The following is a 13,055-nucleotide window of genomic DNA, read 5'->3' as shown; positions in this document are numbered from 1 at the left end:
GCAGGTGACAGAGATAACAGGAGAAGCACTACAGGATATGTATTTACTGTTGGAGGAACAGCTGTCAGTTGGGTTTCAAAAATCCAAAGTGTTGTTGCACTTTCAACAACAGAAGCAGAGTATGTTGCTGCTACAGAGGCTAGTAAAGAAATGATTTGGTTACAAAGGTTTATGGGTGAATTGGGTAAGGAGCATGATATGGGCACGTTATACAGTGATAGTCAAAGTTCCATTCGTCTTGCAAAGAACTCAGCATTTCATTCCAGGACTAAACACATACAGCTCAAGTACCATTTCATACGATCAGTGTTGGAAGATGGAGAGTTGAAGCTGGAAAAGATACACACTAGCAAGAATCCTGCAGATATGCTAACAAAAGTTGTAACCAGGGAGAAACTGAGAACATGCTCAGTTTCAATTGGTCTTCAAGGATGACGATGAAGATGAAAAATAGCCAGGTCCAAAGAGGAGTCATTGTCCAGCAAATGAAGCAGCAGTGGAGTTGCTACAATCATTCTCCAAGTGGGAGATTGTTGTGTGTGGAGCATGATTGTTCAAAGATCTTTGTTTCAGCCATATGTATACCCCAGGAAGTCTTGTACACCCCTCCACGAGGGGGGGTGCGGGGGGGACTTGTCCCCCCCATGGGGGTCTGGAGGGGCCGATCCCCCCCAGCTGGGGGGTCTAGGGGCCAGCGGTCCCCTAGCGGGGGCTCGGGGGCAGCGCCCCCGAAGCTTAAAAAAAATGTAAAATTGCCTTGTAAAAGTATAGTAATTTCTAGTCAATCTGGGCCGTTCATTAGGCGGATGATCTGACGGTAGAACTTATGTTTAGTTTAGGGTTTTTTGCCCTAGAAGGAAACCCCTCTCTTTGTATGAGGGTATTGTATTTGAGGCTGTGAAATAGATGTGTATTCTGTGAGCGAGAAACAGAGAGGTGAGACTGTGAGAGAAAACAGAGGATATTACAGCAGATTTGCTGTAGGTTGTGTCTCTTCATTTTGCTGGATAATAGAAAGGAAGGACTGGTTGTTCGGGGTGGACGTAGCCCAAACTGGGTGAACCATGTATATCTGTGTCTCTCTTGTTTTGTGCGTTTTCTGTGTTTATATTTCTGCAATATTTTATGTGTTCCATTGCTCCGTAATATATAATTTTCTAACAACATTATGGCCCACCTTCGATCAAGGTCACTTCCTGTCAACTTCAGCTCATTATCCAGGAAGTTGACCTAGAGACTCCCTTTAGGTGCCTTTGAGCCTGCATGCCTTAATGGCAGGTTCTTTGTGTTCGACGCGAGGTTTTCATCATTAGCCTCCGATCGAATGATTCTACGGGTGTTCGATGCCATCTCACTGATTCGCACACCGTAGATTGTACCTATAGTACCTTGAGGACCATTGTCAGTATTGGTGGTACCTCTCGCATCTATTAACAGTTTTCATCATTGACTGGTAATCAGACGATGTTCTTGCATGTTCGACTTCGACTCCCATATTCGCATGCTTGAACTTGTACTTTGTTCGGGTCAAGATAGAGCGCAAGACCCTGGATTTTGTCTGGTGAGATCCAGGTTGCGATTTTGTGGATTATTATGATCATTACATGACTCATTCACTGGATGGCTGCGACCATGCCTGAGTCTGTTTATCGATCCTCACTGGATGGCTGTGTCCATACCTTGGATCCAGATTTTTAAGTACTCTGCTATGGATGGCTGCGCCCATACCACATATATCATGTACTTGAGATATCAGTTGTACTTCTTCATGCAGGTTCTACGGCGGCAGTGTTTTCAGTTGGCCATGTTCTTGTAAAGCATTTCACTCCTCTCTCTCGGGTCTCATGCTTTAGGGGGCATTTGTTACACAGTAATTTGTCACTGTCCCTGTTACCCCTTCTCCCGCACATTGGAGGACTTATTCCGGGACCTGTGAAAAGTGACATAACCTGAAAACACTTGCATTGTATCCCCTTGAGTATGTACTTCATATGCCCTGAAGACACCTTCTGCAAAATACCCATAAAAATAGCCCTTTTTCCATTGGCGCAGTTCCACTGTGTATCACTCGCGCCAATGGGGGAAATCCTCCAAAAAGGGTGCGCCAGCTGGCGCTCTGTCTCAGAGTCGCACTTGCGCCAGCCTAGTTGGGTAAAGTTTTTAACAAACAAACTTACGAAGGTTCTTCTTAGCCCACTCATGAACTGAATCTATATTGAGTTGGGTCAGTTTGGCTTTGAATCTCCATAGAAGGGAAGTAGTTCTCCACCTCTCGTGGAAGCTTCTTAGTGATAAAGCCAATCCCATGAATCTTGTGGATGATCCTAACTCCTTCCCCTCTATCTATAAAAGCTTTTCCTTTTGCCTTTGACAAGTTAGAGTCTCCAAGTTCCAAATTCTAAGTCCCAAAGTCTGAGAATTTCTAAGCTTATGCTACAAGGAGCCTTATTCATTCCCATGAGGCTAAATCTTAAGTGAGGAGATTCTTGTCCAAGTAACCAAGGAGAGAGAGGCTTGTTCCCCATTCCCAACAAGCTTTGCAAGGCATGTGCTGCTGATCACCTAGCCAAAGGAGGATTTGACGTCAGAACTATGGTTGTTTTCTTCTTTGTTGTTTATCAATAATAGACGACTATCATTATGGTTCCACTCTTATTTTCTTTGTAATGATGATTGAGTTATATCCTTTCTGACTGATATATAGTTGCATCTATTGGATTTTATGCTTGTATTCGTGTTGTTCTTTGCATGTGCAAGTGTCCGTACACGAGGATCGTGGGGATTATGACCGGCCGAAGCAAAGGAACAAGAGCGACGACTCTTCTACAAATATTAGCGTTGGAATCCAGGTAGGCCCTCATCATCGGTCTTTGGTTTGCAATTAGGAACCTGCGTGTTAGCATTGTTTGATTGTTGCTAGACCCCATTTGGGCTAGTAGGGATCGCCTCTGTCCACAGAGGGGATTTACCTCCACAACATCTCTATTTAGAAATAAAATGGAAAAACAAATCATCCAAAAAGACATAATTAACCATTGTATCACATATTATCCAAAGGTTGTCTAATGACATATTATACAAATTACATGAAATATCTATCTTTTCTTAAAATTTCAAATTTTCCATCTTCTCATTAGTCTATAACAAGTCGTTGAGTCTGAAAATGATATCTAGCTCAAGTAGAAATGATGATATAAAATAGAGTATTTCAAATGCTAGGTTTCTGTCAATGTCATTGGATGAGGTCATGGATCTACAAGAGTGTTTATATAGTAATGAATGTACTAGGCATTCACATCTACTTGGGATTCATAAAATGAGGGAGTATTATATAGTTAAAAATATGTTTGAACTCTTTATTAATACTTTGAAGGAAATTGGTGGTACGGATAATTTAATTATTGCAAAAAGTTGGTATGTGGTAGAGAATATGGAACATCAATAATGCAAGGACATAAAAATGGCCTTTATGTTAGATTAAAACTATAAACTTCATGATATATCCTAAGTATTCATTGTATGGCTCATAGGATGAATATTTAAAATAATAAGAAAGTTTTTATCAATTTCAAAAGTTAAAGATATTGTATGAGATTCTTATGGATACATTTTTCATTGTTTCAAACAAGTTTCAAAGTTTCAAAGTTTTGTTTATGGCATTACAAAAGAAAAAACATACTAAAAGATGTTAATACAATATGGATCTCATTGAATGTGCTAGTTCAAAGACTATGTAGTATGTACCAATCAATAGTAAGGGTGATGTATGAGCATTGCTTCAGTATAGACAAATATCAAGATATTCTCTTTTGATTGACTAATATAGAAACATTATTAACATTGAGTGGAATTATTCATATGCTAGATGAACTGAATTTTCACTGAATTTTCTTATGAAAATGTCTCAAAGTTTCAAAATGTACATTGTAAAATACACAATGTAACTAATTATCATTTATTTCAATGAATAATTTGTATACAATGTAAAGTCTTTTACCTGTCCATGGTTTAAAAATTCGACTACGATCATCAATATAAACAATACTAAAATAATTTGAATTTTTTGAAAAAGAGACGCTATATATAGTAGTGCATCGATATATGGTTCCCTTTAATTATATTGATGATACAAGATGGATAACCAAATAGTTCCATGTGTAAAGAGACCTATTTGACAATGTTACCATTTCAATAACACGGAACATGAAAAAAATTGTAGAACTACTAACATCGGAGATAAGAAAAAAATTCCATCGGATGAATTGTTGGATGCCATGTTAACGGGGTATTCTCTATATTGGAATAATAAAAAATGTGAAACACTTTAAAAGATGAATTTTTGTCTAAATTAAAATTTTAAGCGCACCACAGTCCAAATACTGGAAAATATATTCAAGGTATTTTACATTCACCAAAATTGTTTTAACAAGTGACATGCTTCCCCACGGAGGGCATGAATCCAATTCAAATGTCATTTGAGTGATTTAAATTAATGGATCTACTGGCCACTAAGCTAATCGTGTATGCACTCGACAGACTTATCTCCTCACGTGCCATGGACATCACTAGACCCAAGGCAACCAATTTTTACTATGCTAGAAGATATTTACGACACATCTAACTATTTCTTCCATCTGACATTTCCTACGTAAGCTCACCCATCTGGGCGTCTTGCTCGGTCTCCAGCAAAGTAAAAAAAAAAAATTGGGTCCATCCAAAACATATGCATCATGTAACCATCTGCCAATGACCATCACATATCCATGCATGGACAACATTCCCCAAATTTGAAATTTGAAATTTATTTCGTGCCCTCCCTAAATGCTCAACAAGAGTCACTGGCTAGGATATTCAGGATGCGCTCTGCCATCTCAGTGCAGAACTCATCCCCGCCTTTCACAATGCAAGCAGGACCAAAGCGGAGCAAGGTTTCCTTCTCGTGTATTCAGGACAATCCCAACCAGAGGCCATGGATGAGCGTAGCCATGAAGATGTTGGAGGGCGAGTGGGAAGTTCCTGATGCGCCGATGTGGCTGTTGTAGAGGGCCCAAGTTCTTGGAAGGGTATGGGTACGAGGCCATGAAGGGTCATGATGGAGATGACGAAGAACTAGACTGGGTTTTGAAGACCTGCTGCAATGGCTTCTTTCAAGCAATATTTCTTGTTCTGTCCACTTCCCTTTGTGTTTTTACTCATGCCTGTTCTATCTTTAGCCGACCATAGCCAAGAACCCATTTCTTTTAAGCTCCCATTGTTCCACATAGATTCTCCTTTTTCTCATATCTATGATGCCTCTCTCTCTCAGTGATCTGCAACGGTTTGAGAACGCAATGCAAAGGAGCCTGCATCATGCAATATCCATGTTCTCAAAGAACTTTCGAAATGTTGTCAAATCAAAGAGAGAATATGGTTGAAGCAATTCAGGTTCCTTTGGTCTCATCATAGTGGTCAGCATGGACATCAAAAAATTCAAGAGTTTAACATTTGGGTGTGCATTGCAAGCATGTGGGGTGTGAGGAGCTGGAAAAATAGGTCACAGCTATGTATGCAAAACCAGTAAGCTAGTATTAGTATTATGAAAGTCTATTTGTATTCGATGAACTCGCCGTCTATTTTCTTATATTAATACGGTGTTTTGGTTAAGGTTGTGTGAGATAAAATGCAACATCATGTGAATGGTTGTTGATTTATAAGAGAAGACATGGTAAGGAGGGTTCTTGAGATGGTAAGAAGGTCGCTGATTGGGGTGAGATTTTATATTAATCAGAGATTGTATATTTTTTTATTAATAGAAATGAATTTTATTTAGAAATTAATTCTTTTATTGTGATTTACATTATTTTTTTGAAATTATAATATTATGATGTATTTAATATTAATTTATTATTATTATTATTAATTATTGATTTCGTTGGCCTGGCCTTCATCTCCCAGACTATTTTTGGCTACTAAGCACGATGAATTTTTTATATCTATTGGGTTGAAGCTTATCAACCAAAGCGTGGTACGTGAAGAAGTTTGATGGTTTTCCATCTCACATAAAGGCTTTGATTTCGTTCATCATATGAGATTGATCTGATTTATATGTATTGATGGGCACCCATATGTATATCAAAAGACCATGTGCTCATTGCCTTACTATTTGCCCATTTGTATTTCTGTGAGGGGCAAATGTAAAAGGAATGTTATCTTTAAAATCATGGTAGAAGTGTTTTATGAATTTTAGTATTGCAACTATTTTAAAAACATGGTAGAAGTGTTTTATGAATTTTAGTATTGCAACTGTTTTTGTGTTGTCTAATATTTGCGGTCACATCATTTAGAATATTATATATTCCAAAGTTGCATTTATGGCATTGGGTAGAATTATCATCTCAAGCGCACTTGTGAATTCATCGACAGACATTACTTCCACTTTGCAGGATGCCATTTTGACTTTGAGGGAAGGTGTAGAAAGTTGTGAATTGAAACTTGGTTAATGCTGACCTTTTTAGACTATTAGGAGATGGGATCTATTTTACCAACCTTTTTAGACTATTAGGAGATGGGATCTATTTTACAAATTAATTTAAGGAAAAAAATTATTTCTTTTGCTCGTAGCTTTTTTTTAATTAAAATATTATTAAAAAGTCCATTATTTGGTTAGTTTTAATAAGTTATAAACTATATATAGCTTTTTTTTAATTAAAATATTATTAAAAAAATCCATTATTTGGTTAGTTTTATTAAGTTATAAACTATCTATAATTTCATTTTTATTGTGCTCACTTGGTTTTTGATATTATAACAAAAAAATATTTCACTCATAACTCATTGCGCCCACAAGCCTTCTACACCCCAGTGTATAAGGAGATGAGTTAGATGTAATGTAAAAAAATTGTATGTCAACATCTTTTAAATATTTTATTTTAATTTAATTTTATAACAATTTTTAAATTTAATCTAAAAGAAAAAAGGTATGAGGGAGATGTAGTGGTGTAAAATAATGATTATGTAACAATATTTAAATTTAATTAATAAGCACATAAAAAATTAATACTTAGAATAAACTTACGATATAACAAGATTTATAATCATAGATATTCACCCTATTTTACCATGGATATTATCAACTTATAAATAAACTTTGTTAGGATACTATGGGCCAATACCATGGTTTATCATCAATATAGATCCCCAAAACCCAAACTCATTTCAAAATCAAAATATTTTATTTTATTTTTATTTTATAACATTTTTAAATTAAATCTTAAAAAAAAGTATGAGGGAGATATTGTAATGTACCATAAAAATATAACTTTGTCAAATTATATAAAACTGAAATAAAAATAAAATAAAATAAATAATTATATTTATAGTTATTGTGCAGAGAGGTGCTCTTGATGTTTAACATTTTGACTAAGTCAAATTACATAAAAATAAAAATATTAATATAATGTAATGCAAACATTTTAACTTGTTAAAAAGAAACCCTATAAAAATAAAATAGTAATAAAAACAAAAATGGCCCATGGTATTGAGAACCCACGGTATTCATCTGGAATATAGTCTATTTAAAAGGTTAAATTAAATCAACTTAGATCCATCTTAACTCCAGATCTACTAAGAGATTAGGCTTCATCATAACAAATACCTCGGAAAAATACCATGGGCCTGTAAACCACTATTGGTAAGCCCATCAAATGATTAACTCAAACTTATCTTAACTAGTCTATGAGCTAAACATTTAATTTTAATTTTAATAATTTAACTGAGTCAACATAACATTACATTACATTACATAATGCATTACACAATTTTTTACAACATTGCTGCCATATTGGGCTATAGAGGCCTCTTGATTTATATGAACTACTTCATGTAGAAAGAGATAAAGTAATTGAGAGAATAACTAGCATTTGCACCACATGTTGCAAAGGAAACGTTGTAAGGCAATGGCATAAGAAACAATAGCATAGAAGAAAGAAGTCAAAAATTTATGCAATTTTGTTTCTTTACTAGTGTTCTTTTTTATCATATGTTTTGTTTAAGGGAGATTACAACCAGGATATGTTCAAAGTGAAAGTTCTTCAAAGTGAAAGTAATGCACGACACTTCATTCCAAAGGATTTATGAAAATGTTCTTCATTAAAATTCTGGAACCTTTATAAGTAAATGATTTAAATCAAACATTTCATAACAAAGTAATCTAATATCACCTTAATTCACAATGCAATGGATAATAGCTTTTGTTCATTAGAAATTGGTATAATTTTATGAGGAAATATTAATAGAAAAACTTTAGTAGAAAGGGGAACATTAATAAACTCCCTCATCAATTGTTATATGATGTTGTTATTTTAGTTACTTGTTGCTTCTTATCCTTATTTCATTCATGTAAAATGTCCAAGCTATAAAAGAACCATATTATTTGGTGTCTCTTTGGACCATTGTATTTTATCTAACTCAATCATTTCCATAACCTCAACTAAGTGCACATCATTCTCTTTCCATAGTGACTCAATGTCTTCAAATGCATTTCATAAATTTGATTTAATAAATGTTGGCGGAAAACGAATATATTTCAATTTGTAGAAAAGAGTGTACATTGGTTGGGATAAAATTGCATTGCTCTTACCATGTGATGATGTCATCTAAATATTGAATCTTTCTCGCCACTTATGAAATTCCCCCTTCTAATTGTTATTTGACCCTGATGATATTGTCATCATAATCCTTATTCGTGAGAATATCATTTAAGTCAATGATAAGTGACACAATTGGTTCCTCACAATTGTGAAAGTAAAGGACAAATTCAGTCACATTATGTTTGAAAACTTTATACTAAGAGTCTTAATTCATGAAATTTTGTATTCTCTCCTTTTGTTGTTTTAATTTGTGTCATCTCAAAAAAATGTTTCTCCAATAACCTATGTTATTGTTATCTTAGCAGTGACATTGACATTAGGTTTTCTTGCTTGACATTAAGCACAAATAAGTTTGTAGTTTCAATTTCAAATTCCATGCCTCCATTCCATTTTGCTATAGAAGGCAAAGATCCCTAAAAATTGTAGATGAATCCTCATCATGAACTCTAGGAGGTAGCTCATTAATCATCTATTCATCCAAGGTGTCATCTCCATGTTGTTGGTATCTTCACCAGTGATGCCTAAGCCTCATGTTAATACATCAATACTTTACATGGGAAACGTGTGGGTACTTTTGTTTAAAGTCAATGTATATTGTCCTTGAATGATACTATATTGAGCCTACATGATGGTCATAATACCTATTGACCCGACCCTTAGGATCTACCAAAATCTCATTGTTGCTCCATATTAATCATCACTTGGTTATGTATTTGCCACAATTTTAGGATAATCTATCGAAAGAAGTAAACCTACATAGTAAAATATTTTAGCATAATACAAGATCTATTGTGATGAATTATTCTAGTGAAATATCCATGGCAATGTACAGGTCATTTGTCATTGCACATTTCCTAGCTTAAGTGATACCCAATAATGTGGATGATTAATGTGAGCACTTTCCAAAATAAGGTGCCTTCAACATGCTTTTCATGGTCCATAAGAAAGGTAAACATTATGCACCCCACAACAAAGAAATTAATGTTGTATAAACTAGGATATATATGTTCTAGAATTACTTCAAATCAAATAGTATATATCTTAGCAATTACAACACTAGTTGCTTTTTTGAAACGGTGTTTATTGACAACTTAAGTGAAATTCAATTAATATATTTTCTCTAGAGAATCAACTACCATAGTCTTCTTTTGAAATTGATCTGGATGCTTCCCTTACTAGTGGGTCAATAAGAAGTGATGAAGATTTTTTCAACCCAATGGCCCTATGACTTTCGAGTTGAGAGCCTTTCTCACTAAGCCATACGCTGCCAACCAGTGCCTTGTTCCCTGGATAATTTTTTTTGAAGTGTAACTTTCTCATCTTGTGGATCATTACTATACATGCATACATAAAATAAAAATTTAGTATGCTAGAAATCACTAGAGAACATTTAGAACCAATCTACCTCCTATTCGTATGTATATATAAATCCATATATGTTTGTTCCTCTCAGGTTGATTTAGATCTGGGTGAGGGAATCCACAAAGGCAAACATGAGATCATGGCTAGGGGATTTTCAGAGGCAAAACAATATCCACTATGTAAAATCTTTCTTCTTAGAATCTAGGCAGAAAGTTTGGATATAGATAATTAGGGAGGACCAGTTAAAATTAGAGTTGGTCAAATGGGGGTTGTATTGAAATTTACAGTGAGTAAGATACATTCTTTTATTAATGTACAAATAAATAATTCAACTCCAGTAATGTATCCATGATTATAACTATGAAGTTATTAAAAAAAAATTATGTTGGATGATGCAACTCAATACAAACACTTAGATGGCAACTAAGATTGCCCCTTAAACCATCTTAAACCCTTTGTCAAAGAAAATAGTCTAGACACCCACACACCTACCTGTTGGGGGGAAAAGTATCTAATGCAGAATGCCTCTATCCCACTCTGAAGGTGATAGTACTTCAGCAACAACTGAATGCAAAGCTATTCAAAGTTTCTTCTTTATGAGATGAGAGAGGGAAGAAAAGGATGATCTACTAACCGTTATCTTGCGCTAATAGTCGATCCAGTCTTCACTCCTTGCTGCTTGCTCCTAGCTCTTTGCCCTTTCACCGGCCCAGCTACACACAGATCCTGTAAAAGCACAAGAAAAGGAAACTACAAGAAGCATACATCCATAATCGATTATAGGATTAGCATAAATCAAATATACAAGCATCTATTCATCATAAAGACACATGCATATAGAAGAACCTCAAATACTTTATTGATAATAGAAGTAAAGTTCTGAGAGAGTTACAACCACAATGGGCCCAATCCAGCAACACCTCCCAACTGAAAGAAATCTCCTCTTCACCTCCTTCAAGCAAAACACCCAATAGCTCTATACACAAACCAACAGCACTTCCTTACTTGCACAAAATTCCAGCCTCCTTAGACCTCATGAGAGAGCTCTATATATAGGAGATTTGGAGAAAGGATGAGTCAGCTTGAGGTTGGCATAAAGCTGACTAGTGTCCTCTCCCACTTTAGTTAATCTTCAGTTCTTGAGTCCACTTGGAGAATCTTGCTTCCACTTGGAGATCAAGACCCTCTTACTCATCATAGGGCGAATTCCTTGAACCAAGTGTCAGTTTGGAAGCTTCCTGGGCAGTTGACACCTTGCAGAATGACTGTGCCACTTGGCCAATCTCGCCCAGCGCAGGTAGCCTTCATTGATTTTGACCTTCAGCGTAGGTACAAGGAGGAGCAGTTGACATTCAGCGCAGATGCTCAGTGGAGCAGCTGACATGATCCAGAAATAGCCTGTTTTTGAGTGTTTTCAGGTGGAGAACTGATTTTCAGTGCTGTGGTTTGCAGACCTTGTTCCTCTAAGGGTGAGAACAACATGTTTAGGGACTTTGGATCCCTCAGATTATCGACATTTCATGCTCCATGCTGTTAGGCACAAAAATGTCTATAACAGTTGCCCCCTAAAGTATGAGGTCGTTTACCGGGTGAAATGCTTTATTAGGAGGATCCGAAGTTCATTCAATCGCTGAGAGGTGCCCTGCAATAAAATACAATACAATACATTATTTTTCATTCTGCTTTCATGATCTACCTGAGACGGGCATTCCCATGCTCAGCTTTATAAATCCATTTTGGTACACATAATAGACGACCGTCTGATGATAGACTGATAATTCTCTGCTGAAATTATCATCCTTTGAGTAGGATGATCATCTGCTGCAATAGTGTACATATCCAATGTCTTTATATTTCCTGAATATATATCGCAGCCCGGATGGATGAAACTAGATCCGGGGTCTTCAATTTCGTTCGATCTTCACTCTAAGTACAAGTCGATCCATGTGAGAATTGCGCTGAAGTCGAACATGGAAAGACATCGCTTGATTACCGGTCAATAATGTAAACCGTTAACAAGCGCGAGAGGAATCACCAATAATGATAATGACCCTCAAGGTACTACAGTACAATTCACGTGGTGTGAATAAAGGACTTGGCGTCGAACACCACGCAAAATCTTCTGGTCGAAGGTCATTGATGTATACCTGTCGCCGGAAGTGAGAAACTTGCCATTAAGGCATGCAAGCTTCAAAGTACTAGGGGGGTGTTCCTAGATCAACTTCTTGGATAATGAGCTGAAGTCGACAAGAAGTGATCCGTCAAAGGAGGGCCTTAATGAATCCCACATCAGTGACACGGAATGGAGCTAATGACTTTAGTGGAGGTGAAAACAATCTGTGAAATATGATTCAGGGTGGCGATCATGGGTGGATGAAGGATAATGTATGGCAGTGGATGGGACACGGTTGACTCTTTCTGAACACATCTCTTGAACATATAACGACACTGATGTGATGGATCGGTAGCATTACCCCAAATACGAATGGTTTGGCAAAGACCATGGTGATGAGACCGGTGAATGAAACAACCCAACCCGATGTGATACGGAGGACAAAGTGTCATGTTCAAGAGCGACTTGCTACCATCAAAGCTTTGAGGTTCTCCCAATTTTTCCCCAGTCATTTCTGACCAGTACCTCTTTATTTTTGTCAAGCTTGAGGAGGATAACATATGCTTGTTCTATAACCTGCCCTTCGGGCAAGCCCATCGCTATATTTTAACGAGCTTAGCGATAGGGAAACTCGTTCTCGTCTAAAGACAAGTTTGTCGCTATTTAATCATTTTAACGAGTCTAACGACAAGGAAAACTCGGTCCTTTTCATTTTTAGAGAGTCTGAAAAGGTACAGAAAGTTAACTCCAAAATTCCTTTTTCGTCATCTAATCCCTTAAGTCCGAAAAAGTATAAAACAATACAGAAGGGATGAATTTTCGATAACTTTAACGAGCCGAATAAAACAAGTGCTCGACCTTTTTGTGCAATAATCCCTCAGGTCCAAAAAGATTAAAATCTAGGAGAGGGATAGCTCTTACGGTCGTTTAACGAGCTGGAAGGCCAAAACTCG

This window comes from Pinus tabuliformis, chromosome 2_2 (genome assembly GCF_031772625.1).
Source record: "Pinus tabuliformis cultivar Carrire ecotype Pingquan chromosome 2_2, CPIR1, whole genome shotgun sequence".
Lineage (NCBI taxonomy): Eukaryota > Viridiplantae > Streptophyta > Pinopsida > Pinales > Pinaceae > Pinus > Pinus tabuliformis.
Note: the sequence above shows the minus strand (reverse complement) of the source record.